Raw genomic sequence first — 20126 nt, 5'->3', positions numbered from 1 at the left:
CATTATTTGAATTCAAGTCAGATAGATCGTTATTACACGTGATAGAGTATATACTCGTCCGAGTCATGACTTACACGTGATAGAGTATTTACTCGTCCGAGTCATGACTTACACGTGATAGAGTATTTACTCGTCCGAGTAATGACTTACACGTGATAGAGAATTTACTCGTCCGAGTCATGACTTACACGTGATAGAGAATTTACTCGTCCGAGTCATGACTTACACGTGATAGAGAATTTACTCGTCAGAGTCATGACTTACACGTGATAGAGTATATTCTCGTCCGAATCATGACTTACACGTGATAGAGTATTTACTCGTCCGAGTCATGACTTACACGTGATAGAGTATTTACTCGTCCGAGTAATGACTTACACGTGATAGAGTATTTACTCGTCCGAGTCATGACTTACACGTGATAGAGAATTTACTCGTCCGAGTCATGACTTACACGTGATAGAGAATTTACTCGTCAGAGTCATGACTTACACGTGATAGAGTATATTCTCGTCCGAATCATGACTTACACGTGATAGAGTATTTACTCGTCCGAGTCATGACTTACACGTGATAGAGTATTTACTCGTCCGAGTAATGACTTACACGTGATAGAGTATTTACTCGTCCGAGTCATGACTTACACGTGATAGAGTATTTACTCGTCCGAGTAATGACTTACACGTGATAGAGCATTTACTCGTCCGAGTAATGACTTACACGTGATAGAGCATATACTCGTCCGAGTCATGACTTATACGTGATAGAGTATATACTCGTCCGAGTCATGACTTACACGTGATAGAGTATTTACTCAAATGACTTATGACTTTGCACACCAGTTTTTATATTTGTTTTACAGACAGACAAAATCAGGACACGTTGATGAATAAAGAATCATCACATGTTTTAAAACTTGGACAATAAAGAAATAATTTACAAGATCATGAAAATGTCTCTTTTGATTTAGTCTATACTTCTATAAAAATGTAAAGATACACGTTTTATTTACACAGTTAAACATTTAAAGTGGGTGTATTTTAAAGACATGGATTCATCAGCCATAGCGGCGGCGAAAGTTTTCAACTTTGTCATTGGTGATCATATATATATACAAGACTACAGACATCATGGAGCACGTGAAGTTTGTAGGATTGTGTCACAATGTTGTAAACGACTTTGCAGAAATGATAGAAATTGTAAACAGGTGCGTCCAAATCTTGAACTAACGAATGTAAAACCTCACCTCCCGGGAACAGCATTTTAAAGTCTAGTATGATCGCAATTTCATGCCGATATACTCCTTGTAAGAAACGCTTGGACTTTAGAGTCGTTTTACAAAAGTATATTAAACTAAAATCGAAATGTTTAAAGAGACAGAAAGTTGGAAACGTGTTACTTATTGTTACTGAAATTTTACTTATACATCGTGTAAACGCTGAGATTGATTTGTTACAATGAAAAGAAATGTCGAAAGTAGTATCTCTCAGGTTTCTAAAACGTTTATCAATGTATTACATGTATTACAATGTTACTGTCTTAGTTAATACTTTTACACAAACCTCAGTAAGTAACATTGTTTGTAAATAGCTAATGTTGATAGATACATGTTTATCTTATTATTTTGATACAGGTGTCTTATATGTACTTGTCCGATCCTTTCACAGCTGGGTATGCTTAAACTTACCCACACTGAACGCTATAGATGCCCAAATCAACACTACACGACACTCGATTCTTGAATTTACATCTAAAAACGCGGGAATCGAAACGTATTTCCTGACAAGATGGTTTGTATGCCATTTTTTACTGATGACTTTGGCTCTGTATCATATACAAAGTTTGTATAGATTTCTAACTATGGTCAAACAAGATCGCCAGTCGTATCACTGTACAAGCAATGTAGGATTTTGACGTGTATAAAACACGGAATGAGGTGTCTTAAAGTGCTGGAGACTTGTTGGCCTCTGTATTTACACACCGGTAATTCCCAGGAGACGAGGCGGTACACAACGCTATAAACGATGCTGGTTGACGTGAACTTGCTGACCTGGGTAAACATCATAAAATATCACTCCTAGTAACACTCAGTTTTAGTAGACAATACTCGTGAAGAATGTATATAGAATCTTTGAGAAATATGAACATTGTGAAACGATTGTGAAAATATCGCATCTGGATGAGCCTTTGACGAGCTAACATGGAAAAAAGCACACCAAGACAATAACTCGCATTACATCTTTAGAAACCAATCTAAGCTTGGAATGTTCTCTACAATATACATAGAAAAGAATCGCATATATATTACATAACAGAAATTGTTGTCAATTACTTTAACAATAGTGTTATCGGTATCACAATTTAAGTGATTTTGACTCAGTTGTCGTAAACAAAACGTTGTAATTTAAACCAAGGGCGTCTACCACCCTGAAAATATGAACCATATTATACTGTGTGAAACACGTTACATGGTTGTAGTCTAATGTAGATAGATAAACAGTTGTGATAATTATCCTTTGTTTGTTATCAACCACTGTGGTCTTCTTTTTGTTTCGTTCTCTTGTAGCTTTGTGGTGATGATCAAACAATAAAATATTTCCTGTTCATTTAGTTGTTAAACTTGGATTTTGTGAGGTATGTACTTTCAGCTACTGTAGATTTAACACCATGCTGTTATATAACCTGCTATCGTGTGCATTTTAGACTCTCATGTAGACGTCTTGTCCCCTACGAATGTATTCACCTAGATCAGTGAATGATGTGCTGAACGCATAGAATTGTATTTATAGATACTTCTGGGGAGTGTCTAACACATTAGAATTATTTTTAACAACTAAAATGGTACGCTTTATACTTTTACATTTTCACACAAAAATCAATTATGTGCAAATGTACATGCTTAACTTTTACAAATATCACATTTGATATTTTTAATAACTTGTGATTATCTATTCTAGACGATTCTGTAGGTACAGGCTTGTATTACGTCACTTCCGTTTCACAGGTCAGCCATTTGGTAAGTTTCCAAAAGCAACTAATATTTCTCGAGCTGTTGATTTATTTCAGAGTAAGACAGAGATTAGCTCCTGAAAAGGAAAACCCCGTTATAAAACTAGTCACATCAAATGTTCAAGATTATAAAACGACTCTTAAAAGGTAATGCTGGTATCAAATTTAACTGGACTTTTCAGTCTTGAAATTTTCGTTACCTTCAAAAGTTGTAAATACCATGGTTAAGTCTGTAGGATATGTCCAGGACAGGGACGAGGTACCTCCCTAAAAGGCCCGAACCCAACCAGCATGACCGAATTATGATTTATTTGTATGTTAACACATTCATTATTTTGAATCAAACATGATATAAAAGTATTGTACGTATTGGCCATCTTTTGTTCAGACCAGTTTCTGTGTTTAGTGCAAGTTGCTATTAAAACAAACCTATTTAATGTGCGGAAATTCATTATAGATCTAGCTAAGTCGATTTACACAAGTTTGTGTCATAATAGGTTTGTGTTAAGCCGAACAAAATGAAATATTTGTTTAAAGATAATGATCCTGATGAGGTAATAAAATTGTAATCCCAGCAGAAATTTTAGTGAACAACCATACACACTTGTGTATTTACCAAATACTCTGCATAAAATCTGTGATCCAGTAGACCATTCACTTCCGGATTTCCTGATATCCCTATCAATTTCAATTATTCAAACTGACAGAGGAGACATTTTGATGCCAACAACAGTTTTAAAAGTAATTAAAATGAGTACTTAAAAGGTACAGTACTGCCAGGAATTTGGACCGAATACTCCTTCATGACATTGAAATGAGACGACATTTGTAGGCTAAACATGTTTTTGAAATATCGCGCAGGGGAAAGGCCATTTTATGATAAATTGACATATTTATGTTTAAAAAAGAAGGAAAGAAGACACGTTGTAGGTCCACGTGGAAATTTCAGTATCCATTTTGTGGTCGCGATTAGAAGCAGCGTTTGTCTGTACGTCTTTTTAGGTATGAACGGCTATATGATACATCATGATTTTGTTACTGCGGATTCGGGAAGCTTTGTTCTCTATTTGGTGTAAATATCATGATGTTACACATTTACGTCCATAGTTCAATACGTCGCTGAAGATTGACATTATTGCATGTTTTGCATTATGCCTATGACGCCATTTTTAACATTACATACTGCGTCCTAATATATAGATTTAAAACACAAACCACCTAAAATAAAGTGTTATAAATGTATGCATGCATGTGAAGGTTTACTATTGACAGTCAATAATGCATGAGTGTATGGATGTGCATGTATATGTGTGATATGAATGTATGCATGCATGTGAGGGTTTACAACCGAGAGTCAACTATGCATGAGTGTATGGATATGCATGCATATGTGTGATATAAATGTATTCATGCATTTAGGTTTACTTTTATGAGTCAATCAAGCATAAGTGTATGGATGTGTGCATTCATTGAATCTGAGTTTATCTTATGTTACTCTGGATATGTAGTATAATCTACTTATGATTTTTTATGATGATCATATCCCTGCCATATATTGTTCTACTATCTTTGGTTATCAATTGACTCAAACTGTGATTATTGTTCACTACTCTTTTGCAGGTGGATCATTGTCTACAATCTATTATTTTTGTTATGCTTACCAATATATAAATAATGAAATATATATATCAATGCTATCCTATTAGCCCTGGTATCTATCTCTGTCTACTCTATTTAAATCTTTAATAATTCACCAAACTCTTATTCCCTACTGGTATATTTTAAATCATACATCCCCTAAAATGTTTATTTCTCTGTCACTCCCTTTCCAGTTTGTTTTACACTGCCTCTTGCTCAATCTTTACTCTTTTTGTTACTTGACCTATTCTGTGTTCTTCAACCAAACAAATGCTTTACTTCTTCATCCATTCAATTCCATCTTCTTTCCTGTTTTGCTCCAACCTCCCTTCCTAGAATATGTTTGTCCAATCTGCAGAACATTGGCAGACCTCCAGCAATGTCCTATGATTTTTATTTTTAACCCCCCATGATGGGAAATGATGTAAGTGCATGGAGGGCTGCCATTGGGTGTTTTTATTGTAAAATTTCTTGTATACCAGTCACCTTGGTTTTCATCCACAATTATTTTAAGTACTTCAGCACATTCATATCGCATCTTAACTGTCTGAACGTGTTATCTTTTTTGCTACTGCAGTTGTCCCATTATATCCTCCATCCATTCAATATAGTTATAATTATTTTATTAATAGCAGGTGACATACATCCAAACCCAGGTCCCAGATTAAATTTAAAAATACCTTTTATTTGCTTTGTAATATTTATAGACCTCCCTCTCAAAATGATGCTACATTATGGCATCATCTCCGTCACTCTGTTGATATAGCTTTCGAAGAAACATCCAATATAATAATTACAGGTGATCTTAATGTTGATTTCCTAAAAAATATTAGGGGCCATTTAAACAATATTCTCTCTGATTATAACCTAAGAAATGTAATAACAAAACCTACTAGACTAACTGATAACTCATCTACTCTTCTTGACCCAATTATTGTAAGTGATAATGTAAATGTAACTTTTTCTGATGTAATTGAAATTGATCGTGCTATTAGTGACCATGATGCTGTTTTTGCTATTATCAGTATACCTGTCAAAGTTAGACATAGTTTTAAGAGAAAAGTATGGTTATATAACCAATGTAACATTGATGAACTCAAAACAATGTTCACTAGCATCCCTTGGAATGATGTCCTTAACAACATATCTGATGTAAATGAAATGTGTTCATCTTTTACTGAGAAATTTTTTGAGGCTATCATAAAGTGTATACCATATAAAGAAATATTGGTACGGGAAGGGGACAAACCATGGATGAATGGGATCATCAGAAACACTATAAGGAAAAGGGAAAGATTAAAAAAGATAATGTTTAATAACAATACTGAAACAAATAGAAATAAATACAAACATATTAGAAATAAAATAAACAACATGGTTAAACGAGCTAAAGAAATTTTTTATGAAAATATAGATTCAGCTATTGATAATAGCAAAAACAACCCTAAGGCATATTGGAAACTTCTTCGCAATATTTTAAAAGTTAGTAAACATACTGACATATCCCCACTTTTAGACAATAATACTAATGAAATTATATATAACAACAGTAAATGTGAATTATTGAATAATTATTTCAGTTCTGTTTGTACATTATTAGAAACTGACCTTGATAAAGCTTTACCCTTTTTTGAGAGGCGAACTGATTCAGTCTTAAATGAAATAATATTACTACCTAAAGAAATTGAAGACATCGTCAATATACTTGATACAAACAAAGCATCAGGACCCGACGGTATTAGTCACAAAATGCTAAAGTTACTATCTACTGAAATTTCTGTACCATTATCTATCATTTTCAATTATTCCTTATCATCTGGTATATATCCAAATGGCTGGAAAATTGCCCATGTTATGCCCGTATTTAAAGCTAATGATCCAAGTATTGTTTCAAACTATAGGCCTATTTCATTGTTAAGTTGTTTGGGTAAGCTATTTGAGCGTGTTGTTTATAAACACATATACTATCATTTAGTACAAAATGATCTTATCTATAAGTACCAATCAGGTTTCTTATCCAACCATTCTACAACCCATCAACTCATTGAGTTATATCACTCAATAATTACTTCTTTGGAAAAATATGAGCATACTGTTTTGATTTTTTGTGATTTCTCGAAGGCCTTCGACCGAGTGTGGCATAAAGGTCTTCTATACAAACTAGAGAAATATGGCATTTCTGGAAAACTTCTTCTTTGGATACGTAACTATCTCTATGAAAGAAAACAGGCAGTTTTTATAAAAGATGCACTTTCTTCGTACAAACCTATAAATGCCGGTGTACCCCAAGGTTCAGTCCTTGGGCCACTCTTCTTCTTAATGTACATAAATGATATTTCTTGCGAACTTATCTCACTGTCTAGACTTTTCGCTGATGATACATCCCTCTCTTATTCCTCTAGTAATTTAAATCAAATTGAATCCGCAGCAAGATCTGATCTCAGAAAAATTGAAACTTGGTCTAAAGATTGGCTGATGTCCTTCAATCCCATAAAAACCGAAGCCCTTATCATTTCAAATCTTCGACTTCCTTTTGTCCCCTCTTTCATTTTCGACAACATACCTATCAAAATCACCAATCAGCATAAGCACTTAGGTGTTATTATTTCTAACGACGGTAAATGGAACCTACATGTAGATTATATTGTTAGTAAAATCTCAAAATATATTGCAACCCTACGTAAATTAAAACTCATATTGAATAGACATAATTTAGAGAAATTATTCTTAACTTATATCCGACCACTTCTTGAATATGCATGTGAGGTATGGGGCAACTGTAGTGAAACAAATTCCCTGTCATTAGAAAAAATCCAATAAGAAGCTGCCAGAATAGTCACAGGTTTACCTTTTTATACAAAAATAGATTTTCTATATAGAGAAACAGGATGGTTACCTCTTTCAAAAAGAAGAAAAGCTAGGAAGCTCTCCCTCTTTTAATCGATAGTTAACAACTTGGCACCTGATTTCCTTATTGATTTATTACCTGATATTATTGGTAACTTAGTCCCCTATAATTTAAGACGAGCCCATTTCATGAGAGATCAACAATTCCGTTTACAAATATCTCATAATTCTTTTTGTCCTTCTGCAACTAATCTTTGGAACAACCTGAGCAATGATATTAGAAATTCACCCACTTTAAATTCTTTCAAGCTAAATCTTAAAAAAATCTATGTCTGTGAATAGTACTCTCCACAAGCAATTTATTAGTTATGGCTCCGGAAAATTAAATATCATCCACCGTCGTCTCCGAAACCGTGCAAGTCCACTCAATTATGATCTTTTTAGGGCTAATCTTGTAAATTCACCAGAGTGTCAATGTGGGCACCCGTGTGAAGATTCTTATCATCTTTTTTTAATTGTTCTTTATATGCTGATCAACGTAGAGCACTATACCAAGAATTAATATGGTATGACGGTATTGTTAATGTAAATATTCTTTGCAATGGTGACTCTAATATCTCTGTGGATGATAGCCTTAAAATGGCCAAATCGGTCCAAACATTCCTAGGAAGGTCAGGAAGATTCACTTAAATTCTCTCTCCTCCTCCCCCCCCCCCCCACTTTTTTTCTCTTTCTCTCTCTCCCATTCTATATCCCTCTTTCTATCTCTCTTTCCCTATGCCACACCCTGTTCTTATCTCTCTGTCTGTTTCTTTATTTTTTTGTCCACTTATACATTTTACATAAAAAGACTATTATAATAGTTTCATGTCACCACGTGACCATATTTATGTAAATGTTTATGTGTATGTTGTAGGAGAAGTCATTTATAAGTTGGTAAAACTTACTGACTAATCCTATTGTCAATGTCATTGTCAATAAAATATGTTTAAACTAAAAAAAACTAAAATAAAGCAAAAAAGATACCTATGTCTAGCTATCTTATCTTTTTGTTTTATTTTATATACTTTGTAAACGCCGACATTTTGGACGAATGTCAGCTCTTATCCTCCTTTTTACTACGTCAAAATTCTCAATAACATGTAATCGATGTGTGTCTGTTCATCAATGCGCTTTTACTATGACCAGTCCTGATCATTGTCAAAATGAAGGTTTGCTTTGATTGATCGTTTTTATAACAAACATTTCTAGCATAAATATACTAAGAATGTAGATTCACAAACCGAAGAAAATGTTCTAGAAGGACGGACCAGCTGTATGATGCAGTTTATCTCATCGTTTGACTCGACTGTACTTAACTTTAAGTTTATAATTAAAGGTGTTATTCACCTGTGTATCTTTTGTACAATATTTTCTATGTTATGATAGATAAATACATATGATGAAGATATTTTAGTCAACATATACTATACAGTCTGACATATTAGTCTTAGCATAAACTTCAACAACACCAATATTTTATTGAAAAGTATCTTACTATGCCTGTTGTTTATGCAAATTTTATGTACACTTGTCCTTATACCCACTTGTTCAGTCAATATTACATATTATGCTTTAATATACTTTTGCTTAATATCGGCAACTACAATTCAGGCGATGTGATCATTGTAGATATATATTCATAAGAATAGAATAAGGCAGTTTTTAAAATAAGGTTTGGAAATCATCAGTTATATATCACAACCAGTGAGACAATATGATTCCTCAAAAATACCAAAGTTCTCACTTTTTTTATTGTGTACATACAAAGTTTAATGAAGATAAGTTTCAAAATATTAAATTAATTGTTCTACAAACAAAGTTTAATGATGATAAATTTAAAAAGTGTTAAACTCATTATGATACATACAAAGTTGCAGGTTTCCCTCGAGTGCCAATGTCCTGCAGACTTCAGGAATAGATCCTGGTGTGTATGGAGTGGTCATTCCACGGTCCGGTTCACACTGGCAAGAGCATGTCACGCTCTTGTTGTTACCAGCAAAATTCACAATAATGCCTACCCCAACCGCTATAGCCAGAGAAAGGAGAGTAAGGATGAAGCCAGTCGCTACGGACACCTGACAGACATTACCGTCAGTCCTAAATCCCGAGCGTTTACTCTCTCCTTGGTAACCATCCATGTTGGAAAAGTCAAATCTTTCAGTGGAAGAGTTGAACATTTCTGATGGCTGGACTACATGTATCGACCTCTCCGAGTAGAAGTCCTTCTCTTGCGTCGCTGTTTTGAAGCTTCGCCGTGAATACTGAAGTATCCTTAAATCGCCTGACACTTTTATAGTGGTACAATTAAAAAATAAAATGAATCCAAATCATGTGATAATGGTTCAAAGTGTTTTAATCTGTAACCTTTGGTAGAAAAGTGTACTAATCTCCATATCATGACCATATTTAAAGAGATTTGAACCCAGGAAAAATTTTCAAGATGCAAATCACGCCTACACGTATATGTGTGTAACAAGAAACAGAAAATAACACAGAATGGAGAGAGAGAATTAGCAAAAAAATGAAATATCCTGTCGTATGATACAATATATTAGATTGGTTCTGATTGACGCACTTCGCTTATCACATATTGTCACATTGATATTGGACTGTAAACCACCTATCATTTTAGAACATTGTTTCCGCTCTGAGCTGTAGGCAGAAAATGCCCTGTTTTTGATAGTCTAGTGCTGTTTAAGGTACGGAGAGGATAGATATCGTCCGAAGTGAGAGTTGTTCACACTGATAATGTGACAATTCGGACACCTTGTGACCAGAATGGCTAATGCTATTGTGTTTCATGAAGGTGTATTCAAACCAAGCATTACGAAGTCAGTACGTAATAATAATAATAATAATAATAATAATAAAAAAATAAAGAATGAAAAATTCTAGATATCAATGGATAGCACAAATAATGTATGTACAGATGCAATGTATGAAACCGAATATGAGTGTATGTAGCAAATGTGAGCGTATGTAGCAAATGTGAGCGTATGTAGCAAATGTGAGGGTATGTAGCAAATGTAAGGGTATGTAGCAAATGTGAGTGTATGTAGCAAATGTGAGTGTATGAAGCAAATGTGAATATATGTAGCAAATATGAGGGTATGAAGCAAATGCGAGTGTATGAAGCAAATGTGAATATATGTAGCAAATATGAGGGTATGTAGCAAATGTAAGGGTATGCAGCAAATCTGAATGCATGTAGTAAATGTGAATGTATGTAGCAAATCTGAGTGCATGTAGCAAATGTGAATATATGTAGCAAATGTGAGGGTATGCAGCAAATCTGAGTGTATGCAGCAAATGTGAGTGCATGTAGGTAATGTGAATGTATGTAGCAAATGTGAATATATGTAGCAAATATAAGTGTATGCAGCATATGTGAGTATATGTAGGAAATATGAGTGTATGTGACAAATGTGAAAGTATGTAGCAAATGCACAATTACAGTAGAATAAATATGTATTGTAAATATCATCATTCCAACAGCAGTCCAGATTAATGACAATAAGATCGCCGATTACCATGAGTTACTACATAACGACCACGTGAAATCATCAGGTGCGTGTTTGATAACAGATTTACCATTCTCGGGCTGATCTAAGAGTAACCTACACAAATAAAAGTCAAACATGTCCTCTGTATGGGTCGGTATTACATAAGACTAACAATGTTCAAAGCAATGTAAAAATTATGTATACAAAAACTTGTAATCTATATCGTATATGCATCATCAATTCTGACACAGTGTTATAGTTTTACAATTTTACAGAGATAATGTTAGAAAACTGTCCTGTTACACCATACACTACGTTATATTGGTTGGACATCCGATTTTGTTCTCTTATCTACCGTCATCATTCCCGGCCTTCACAGCAAACAATCAGAGAGTCATTCAGCCATTCGGCTAAGAGGATATAAAACAATAAGAAACATGAAAGAATCAGGCTTATAAAACACCGAACACGTAGCCCTCTTGTTTAAACAACATACAACGAGCATTTACTGTGGATCTATTGAAATCTATAGGAAGTCTAGGTCCACTAACAGACTTTAAGTGAGTAAATCAAACAGCTTGTGTAACACCCAAAAGACAATGCGGGGAAAAATATATCAAAAATGTGAACTCAAACATAAAAAATCTAGGGCAACTTTGAACAAAAATAAAATTTACACGCAGACTCCTGAAAATATACGAGGAGGATAATACCAGGTGTTCCGAAAGAGAAACCGTCGCTCAGTGCATTTATTCAATGTACATTGATGTTGGAGCCAGAAGAAAAAACAGCACTGCAGCCATGGTGTACAAGCTACCTCAGGGAACTATCTGATGATATAGTCGAGATAATCAAGAATAATTTACACACTTTAATGTCATCGATTCTACAAGCAACTAATTTGCATTCGAAAATCTTGTATCAGTATTTCACATCCATCTGATGATTGAAGATTGTTTTATTTTATGTATTTAACGGGTTTTACGTCCTCTATCACAGCCTTTCGGCCTTTCAGCGGACGAGAAAAGATAGGAAAATGAGCAGAAGGGGAGAAGGGGCCATTTGACCTTTTCTTAAACTATGATTTAGAAGACGATGCCCTGGCCTTATTGTAGACCCAGCCTAAAACTTAGCACGTCACAAATGTGCGTCCGCCTGGACGATAGCGGGTCTGATGCCGTTTTAGGAAGAGAAAGACACACAGGGACCCATACAGAAACTTTAAGTATCACCAGTTTATTTGAAGTTCATTCAGTTTCCTGGCAAACTGTTCTAGTGGTCTACAACTTGATCAGTAAAAAATGATGTTCAGATTGTTTTTCTAATTTCTTATGATGGCCCTTGTTCTGGTCTCATTTGATGACTGGGTCATTTTGCGATCTTTCTGACTCGGATTGTCCATACCATGCACAAGTCTGTATATTTTGCTCCTTTTTCGTCCATATTTCAGTGATTGTATCCCTTGTTGAAGTTGGTAAAATTCCCCTTACCACCACTACATCTTTTTCCTGTAGAATTTTACAATGTAAATCTTCCAATTTGTCGGATTGAAATTTGATTGTCATTTACGCACAAATTATCAAGTCTAATCGCATAGTAGATGTACCAGAAAGAAGCTGGATTCCGTCAGAAGCGAAATAAAGCAGCGAGACTCCCTGTTTAATAAATCAGAAACAATGTCATTCTAATGGCATTTTATAACAAAATTATGGACAAAGAGTGCGAGTCTCTATGTCCATATCAAATAATGCATATCACTAGTAAATCAATATAAGTTCTAATAGGCATTGATTATTTCTTGGTAGTGTTTATCATGTCACAACTCAACATTATGTTCTCACCACAGTACTTGCTGTGAAGATACATGACACAAGCTGTATCTCAGTACCATTTCGTGTCTGTAATATTTACTTGTCTATGCTGTATTACCCACGACACAAGCTGTATCTCAGTACTATTTCGTGTCTGTAATATTTATTTGTCTATGCTGTACACTACCTTACCCACGACACAAGCTGTATCTCAGTACTATTTCGTGTCTGTAATATCTATTTGTCTATGCTGTATTACCCACGACACAAGCTGTATCTCAGTACCATTTCGTGTCTGTAATATTTATTTGTCTATGCTGTATTACCCACGACACAAGCTGTATCTCAGTACCATTTCGTGTCTGTAATATTTATTTGTCTATGCTGTATTACCCACGACACAAGCTGTATCTCAGTACCATTTCGTGTCTGTAATATTTATTTGTCTATGCTGTATTACCCACGACACAAGCTGTATCTCAGTACTATTTCGTGTCTGTAATATTTATTTGTCTATGCTGTACACTACCTTACCCACGACACAAGCTGTATCTCAGTACTATTTCGTGTCTGTAATATATATTTGTCTATGCTGTACACTACCTTACCCACGACACAAGCTGTATCTCAGTACCATTTCGTGTCTGTAATATCTATTTGTCTATGCTGTACACTACCTTACCCACGACACAAGCTGTATCTCAGTACCATTTCGTGTCTGTATTATTTATTTGTCTATGCTGTACACTATCTTACCCTATTTTACATTGAAGGGGACCTTAAAAGAAAGGTGAATTGCGATACAAGTATATGGTTGTAAACTAAAACGTGGCAAGCAAGTATATTCAGGATGCATTCGTGAAATTGTGGATTTTTTTGGTAACATGTTCTAATAGACTATTGACATACCAAAGGAAAAATTCTCTTCCTTTTGGCCTAATTGTTTTTTGTTTTAGTAAGGAGCATGATTTATCGCAGAGTATGGCAAACCAACCTGACATTTATTCCACGTGCAATATCGATCCTATGTTTTACCAAATTATGAAATATGTATCCTATGTAGTATTTATCATTTATGGAGTTGATGACGAGGTGTTGGCTTAATAAGTTACTTTCATTTCAGTAATAATTACCATAACTTTAGTATGCAAATATGGTACCTACACCCATCTTTGTATCCCAAAAACAAAAGATTCAAAAATCCTGCCCTCCCTACGACCATGAGCCTTCGTCATGAACATAGAGTTATCTCCCTTCCTCTTATCTTTATGGCTATCGGAGCGGGCGGACGTGCTATATTCAGCTGAGTGCCTTCCTTTTCTTTCTAGCTTAAGTCTAGCTTTTAGCCGAGTATTTATATATCGGCTTATTGCTTTAACCCATCGTTAACTTTAACAGTCTTTTGCAGACGTTTATTTTGTTAATATATCCTGCTTTTAGGCATGTTTTGCGCTGTTCGTTTTTTTTTTTTTTTTTGTGAAGTGCTTTTCGCTTTTTATCGGTCGTATAATTTATTTGACCATATATTTTGCTTAGCTTTTTTACGTTTCGTTAGCTTTTGCTTTCGTTCGTATTTGTTTGTTGGAGTTTTATTTTTGTTACGTTTATTTGTATTAATAACTGTTGTTATTTGATTATTTATTTCGTAACAATTATGGATTCAGGGCTGCGTCGTGATTCGGCACATGGGTGTTCTCACTTCTACGGAGAGCAGGAACCCTTGGGGTATGGTCTCTCCCTCTAGGAGACATTTTAGCAGTGCTGAATCCCCCCAACGCTCTGCTACTTTGGGGGCCATTTCGGCCGGTCCTAAAAAGGTTCGTCGGACCTTTAGGACTTCCGCCTCCCGCGCGGACCCGTCGGTCTCCTGTCCTCAGGGGTTGGCTTCTAAGCCTACAGCTTCGGCTGTTAGACGTTCTACGTCTAAACGCCGTATAGAGGAGTCCCCCTCTCCGGAGAGGTCTCCTCTGGCGGCCCCTGTTCCTCCCAGGGCGACTTCGGTCGCTAGCGAGGAGGAGATGGACGCTGAGGGCGTGGGCTTGGCAGAGGATGACGTTGTTATCCATCTGTCTCCTGGGTGCTCGGCGATTGATCCGTCCGAGTCATCGACAGATGACCCTTCCGACCAGGAGGGTTCCCAGGAGGTAGGGGGCTCCGAGATTGCTGAAACCGAGGCTCAGCATGTTCTTTCGGGGATGCGGCCCCTACGGGCCGACATTTCTTGGCTTCTCGGAGCGGAGGTATGCCCACCGCCTTCTGCATTGTCGGTGCCCGAGTCCACCACCCTTCTAGGTTCTTTGGTGGCTCCTCGGGCTTCCGTTCGTACTGATCGGACTCTGCCAGAAGGCACCATTGTGTCTTCGGCTCTGGCCACCGCCCAGGCACGGGTTTTGGAGAAGAATCCTTCATCTACCCGCACCCCAGGGTTTGCCGGTCTGCAGCTCGGTGTTGGCGATTTGTCAGAGGCTTCTACCGCTGACTACGCTACACATGACGGGCAACTGGCCCCTCAACCAGCAAAGCTGGAGTCGAGGGAGTTGGCTGCCTGGCCCGGCAAATCGGTGGACCAGGTGGTGCTCGAGGCTAGAGAGCACCACAGGATGGAGAGGATGTTGCACCTTTCCATCCAAGTTCTGTCTTACATAGACTTCCTGACTGTGAGTCTATACAAGGTATCTGACTTGCCTGAGGGTCGGGTACCAGAGACGGAACAGGCCGACATTCAGGACAGGCTTACAGCTGCCCTGAACGCGGCGTTGAGGGCATCGGCGGCCTTACAGGTCTCCCTGCTCGCCAATGTCGTGTTGGCAAGGCAATTTTCAATCTTAAAAATCCAGGAGGAAGTAAGGACCTTGCTTGCAAAGGGCGCGGTAGAGGAGATTCCTATGTCGGAAATCACTCCCGGTTTCTACTCCCGAATGTTTCTCGTTCGGAAGAAGTCCGGAGAGTGGCACCCGATCATAGATCTCAGTGCCTTCAACAGGCACATAGATTCTCCTCACTTCAAGATGGAGACCCCACGGGGCATCATGGCCTCCGTGAGGGACGGGATGTGGGCAACTTCAGTAGATCTGAAGGATGCCTATTTCCATATCCCCATCAAGAAGTCGGCACGGAAGTTCCTCCGTTTCACGTGCAACAGCAAGGCCTTCCAATTCCGGGCCATGCACTTCGGGCTGACGACAGCTCCCTTGGTGTTCACCAAGCTGCTGCAGGTAGTTGTGGGATTCCTTCACTCTCGCGGAATAGACGTCCACATCTATTTCGACGACTCCTTTATGCTTCACAGGGTGAGGGAATCGTTAGTGAAGGATACCCGGCTGGTCCTGAAAGTCTTGCTCAGAGTCGGCTTCATTCCTTCCAGAGAGAGGTCAGAGGTTTCCCCATCTCAGGACTTCCTGGGGAATCGTTTCGATACGGTTCTGGGCATAGCCCTACCATCGGTGGAGAAGTTCGAGAAGGCCAGGGCTCTAGCTCTGTCCTTCATCGAACGGTCGCAGGTCCAGGTGCGTTGGTTCCTCAGTTTTCTGGGGTATCTCAACGCCCTGGCAGATGTGGTCCCTCTAGGGAGACTTCACATCAGACCTCTCCAGATGTTCCTCCTGTCCAACTGGGTTCCGTCATCCAGGAAGTGGGAGGCCTGGATAACTCTCACTCAGTCAGTCAGGGAGTTCGCTCGCTGGTGGACCATTCGGGAGAATGTTCTCCGTGGGGTTCCTCTGACCAAGCCTGTCCCCTCTATGACCCTGTTCACGTATGCTTCCATGACAGGATGGGGAGCTTACCTCGACGGCCATTGTCGCTCGGGGGAGCGGTCTGGGGATCAGCTCTCGGATCACATCAATGTGCTCAAGATGAGGGCAGTTCTTTTGGCACTGCAATCCTTTCGGGGGTTCCTGCAGTCCAAGGCGATTTGTGTGGCTACCGACAACTCTACAGTTGTCGCGTATCTGGAGAGACAAGGAAGCACCAGGTCTCACGTCCTGTGTGCCCTCTCCATCCGCATCCTGCTCCTCTGTCAGGAGATGCAATTGTCCATTGTGGTCAAGCATCTTTTGGGCAGGTTGAATGTGTTGGCAGATACCCTCTCCAGGTGCCGCCAACCGGTGTTGACGGAATGGCAGCTGTGTCCCTCGGTCTTCCGGGGAATTTGTCAGGTGTGGGACAGGCCTTTGATAGATCTGTTTGCCACTTCTCTGAACAATCAGCTGCCAACCTTCATCCCAGATCCGAAGGCTTGGGCTGTGGATGCCCTTTCTCTGGACTGGGACGGGATGCATGCTTATGCATTCCCTCCCTTCAACCTGGTGGGCAGGGTGCTTCAGAAGTTCAGGGAGCATCACTGCTCCTTACTTCTGATAGCCCCCCTGTGGCCGAGGCAGCCTTGGTTTCCGGAGCTCTTGTCGTTTCTGGTGGAGGAGCCCCTGGCTCTCCCCACCAGACCGAATCTCCTGCGTCAGCCTCGGTCCAGGACGACACACTCTCGACCAGAGATCCTCCACCTTCACGCGTGGAGGCTATCTCTGGAAGCCTCGCCAAGGCAGGCTTTTCTCAAGAGGTGTCAGATCGCATCGCGCGATCTATCAGGGCTTCCTCTTCTGCCGTCTACCAGTCCAGATGGAAGATCTTCTGTAATTGGTGTGTCGGCAGGGAGGTTGATCCATTCGAAGCCTCTGTTCAGCTGTTCAGGAGATAGGTTCTTCCTCATCTCTTTCTGCCCTAATCAGAGGCTTCGCTTTGGATAGACCCAGAGTTCGGCAGCTGGCCCCGCAGTGGAATTTAGCCTTGGTGCTAGATTCCCTGACGAGGTCACCTTATGAGCCTACGGAGTCTGCCTCTTTGAAGTTTCTAACTTTCAAGACAGTCTTCCTTTTGGCTCTGGCCTCTGGACGTAGGAGGAGTGAAGTGCACGCCCTGTCGTCACTTCCTTCCTGTCTTCGTTGGTCCAGAGGCTACGCTGCCGTTACTCTTCTAACTGATCCTTCGTTCCTTGCGAAGAATCATGTCCCGGGGTTCTCGCCCGATCCCATCAAGATTCCGGCTTTGACTAGCTCGGAGGAGAGGGATAGATTGCTTTGTCCCTGTAGGGCTCTTAGGTTTTATCTAGCGGGGCTCCAGATCCCGTCTATTTTTGCCTATCAAACAGGGACAGCGAGACATCTCCTCCCAGTCGGTGTCTAGGTGGGTATGCCAGGTCATTAAGTATGCTTATGAGCACTCTGATGACCAGGCTTGGGCGAGGGTGAGAGTGTGGGCTCATGAGGTAAAGGCCCTCGCTGCGTCCTGGGCCCTTCTTAAAGGGTCCTCCTTTCAGGAGGTCATGTCTGCTGCCTTCTGGCGGGGCAGGGATACGTTTACAGATGATACTTACCATAACTTTATGGAGTCCCACCCTATCCTCCCCTCTTCCTATCTGCCTGACTGCCCCTCTGCGGGTGCCCCATAAAGGCTAAGAGGAAGGGAGATAACTCTATGTTCATGACGTGAAGGCTCATGGTCGTAGGGAGGGCGGGATTTTTTAATCTTTTGTTTTTGGGATACAAAGATGGGTGTAGGTACCATATTTGCATACTAAAGTTATGGTAAGTATTACCTCATGAAAATTGGTTTTACATTAAAAAACCTCAAATATGATGACTTGCACTTTTAAAGAATCAGTTCTCTACAATAAGAGATAACGAATATCATCTAAAACATAAAAGGTAGTGCTGATAAAGTCACTGGTAGGTAAATATACCTGTATCTCCGAACATTTCTTCAGTTGGTAACATAAAGCGAATAAAAAGTTCTGTGTGACGTTTCTTGGTATTGAGGTATACTGTTTACGAGATGGTAACGAATCCACAGGACGTTTCGGCTGTGTATAATTGTTTGTATACCATGATGGGAAGTAGTGTGACGAGATGGTAACGAATCCACAGGACCTTTCGGCTGTTGTGTATTATGATTGTACATTTAGATGGAAAATACTGTGACGAAATGTTAATAGTTTATAGGACCTTTCGGCTGTATTATAATCTTGTGTATACCAAGACTGAAAGTAGTATGACGAGATAGTAATAGCTTACAGGACCTTTCGGCTGTAGTATAATCTTTGTATACCAAGCCTGAAAGTAGTGTGACGAGGTGGTAATAGCTTACAGGACCTTTCGGCTGTAGTATAATCTTTGTATACCAAGCCTGAAAGTAGTGTGACGAGGTGGTAATAGCTTACAGGACCTTTCGGCTGTAGTATAATCTTGTGTATACCAAGACTGAAAGTAGTATGACGAGATAGTAATAGCTTAAAGGACCTTTCGGCTGTAGTATAATCTTTCGACTATCTTTCGAATGCTAAGACGGAAAGTAGTGTAACGAGATGGTGATAAGATTAACACTTTTGTGTGATGAATATGACACGTGTAGATATCAGGTCATTTCGGCTGTAGTATAATCTTTGTATACCAAGACTGAAAGTAGTGTGACGAGGTGGTAATAGCTTACAGGACCTTTCGGCTGTAGTATAATCTTTGTATACCAAGACTGAAAGTAGTGTGACGAGGTGGTAATAGCTTACAGGACTTTTTCGGCTGTAGTATAATCTTTGTATACCAAGACTGAAAGTAGTGTGACGAGAAAGTAATAGCTTACAGAACCTTTTCGGCTGTAGTATAATCTTTGTATACCAAGACTGAAAGTAGTGTAACGAGATGGTGATAAGATTAACACTTTTGTGTGATGAATTTAACAGGCGTAGATATCACAAGTCACACATAATGGAAATATACAAGCAGTTAAACTTATTATTTAATACATGTCACACTGCACACAGGTCTGCCAAATATCATCGTGGTCGCTTTCTGTAGAATTACTGCCAATCTGGTTAACAATTTGTTCCAGCACATAGGTGAGGAAACAAAATAATTTACTGTCCATCTGATAAAGTACTGTTCTAGTCTATTGGTTAAAAAAACAATAGAAAATTGTCAATAAGATGAGAGTTCTTTGTTCAGATTGGCTAAAGGAACAATAGAATTTACTGTCAATAAGAAGTTCTTGTATTGGCTAAAGGAACAATAGAATTTACTGTCAATAAGACGAGGGTTCTTTGTTCTAGCAGATTGGCTAAAGGAACAATAGTATTTACTGTCAATAAGATGAGGGTTCTTTGTTCAGATTGGCTAAAGGAACAACAGAATTTACTGTCAATAAGACGAGGGTTCTTTGTTCTAGCAGATTGGCTAAAGGAAGGAACAATAGAATTTACTGTCAATAAGACGAGGGTTCTTTGTTCTAG

This window comes from Ylistrum balloti, unplaced genomic scaffold (assembly GCF_031769215.1).
Source record: "Ylistrum balloti isolate Yb309-2 unplaced genomic scaffold, AGI_CSIRO_Ybal_v1 Utg369628, whole genome shotgun sequence".
NCBI lineage: Eukaryota > Metazoa > Mollusca > Bivalvia > Pectinida > Pectinidae > Ylistrum > Ylistrum balloti.
This window is presented reverse-complemented; position numbering follows the sequence as displayed.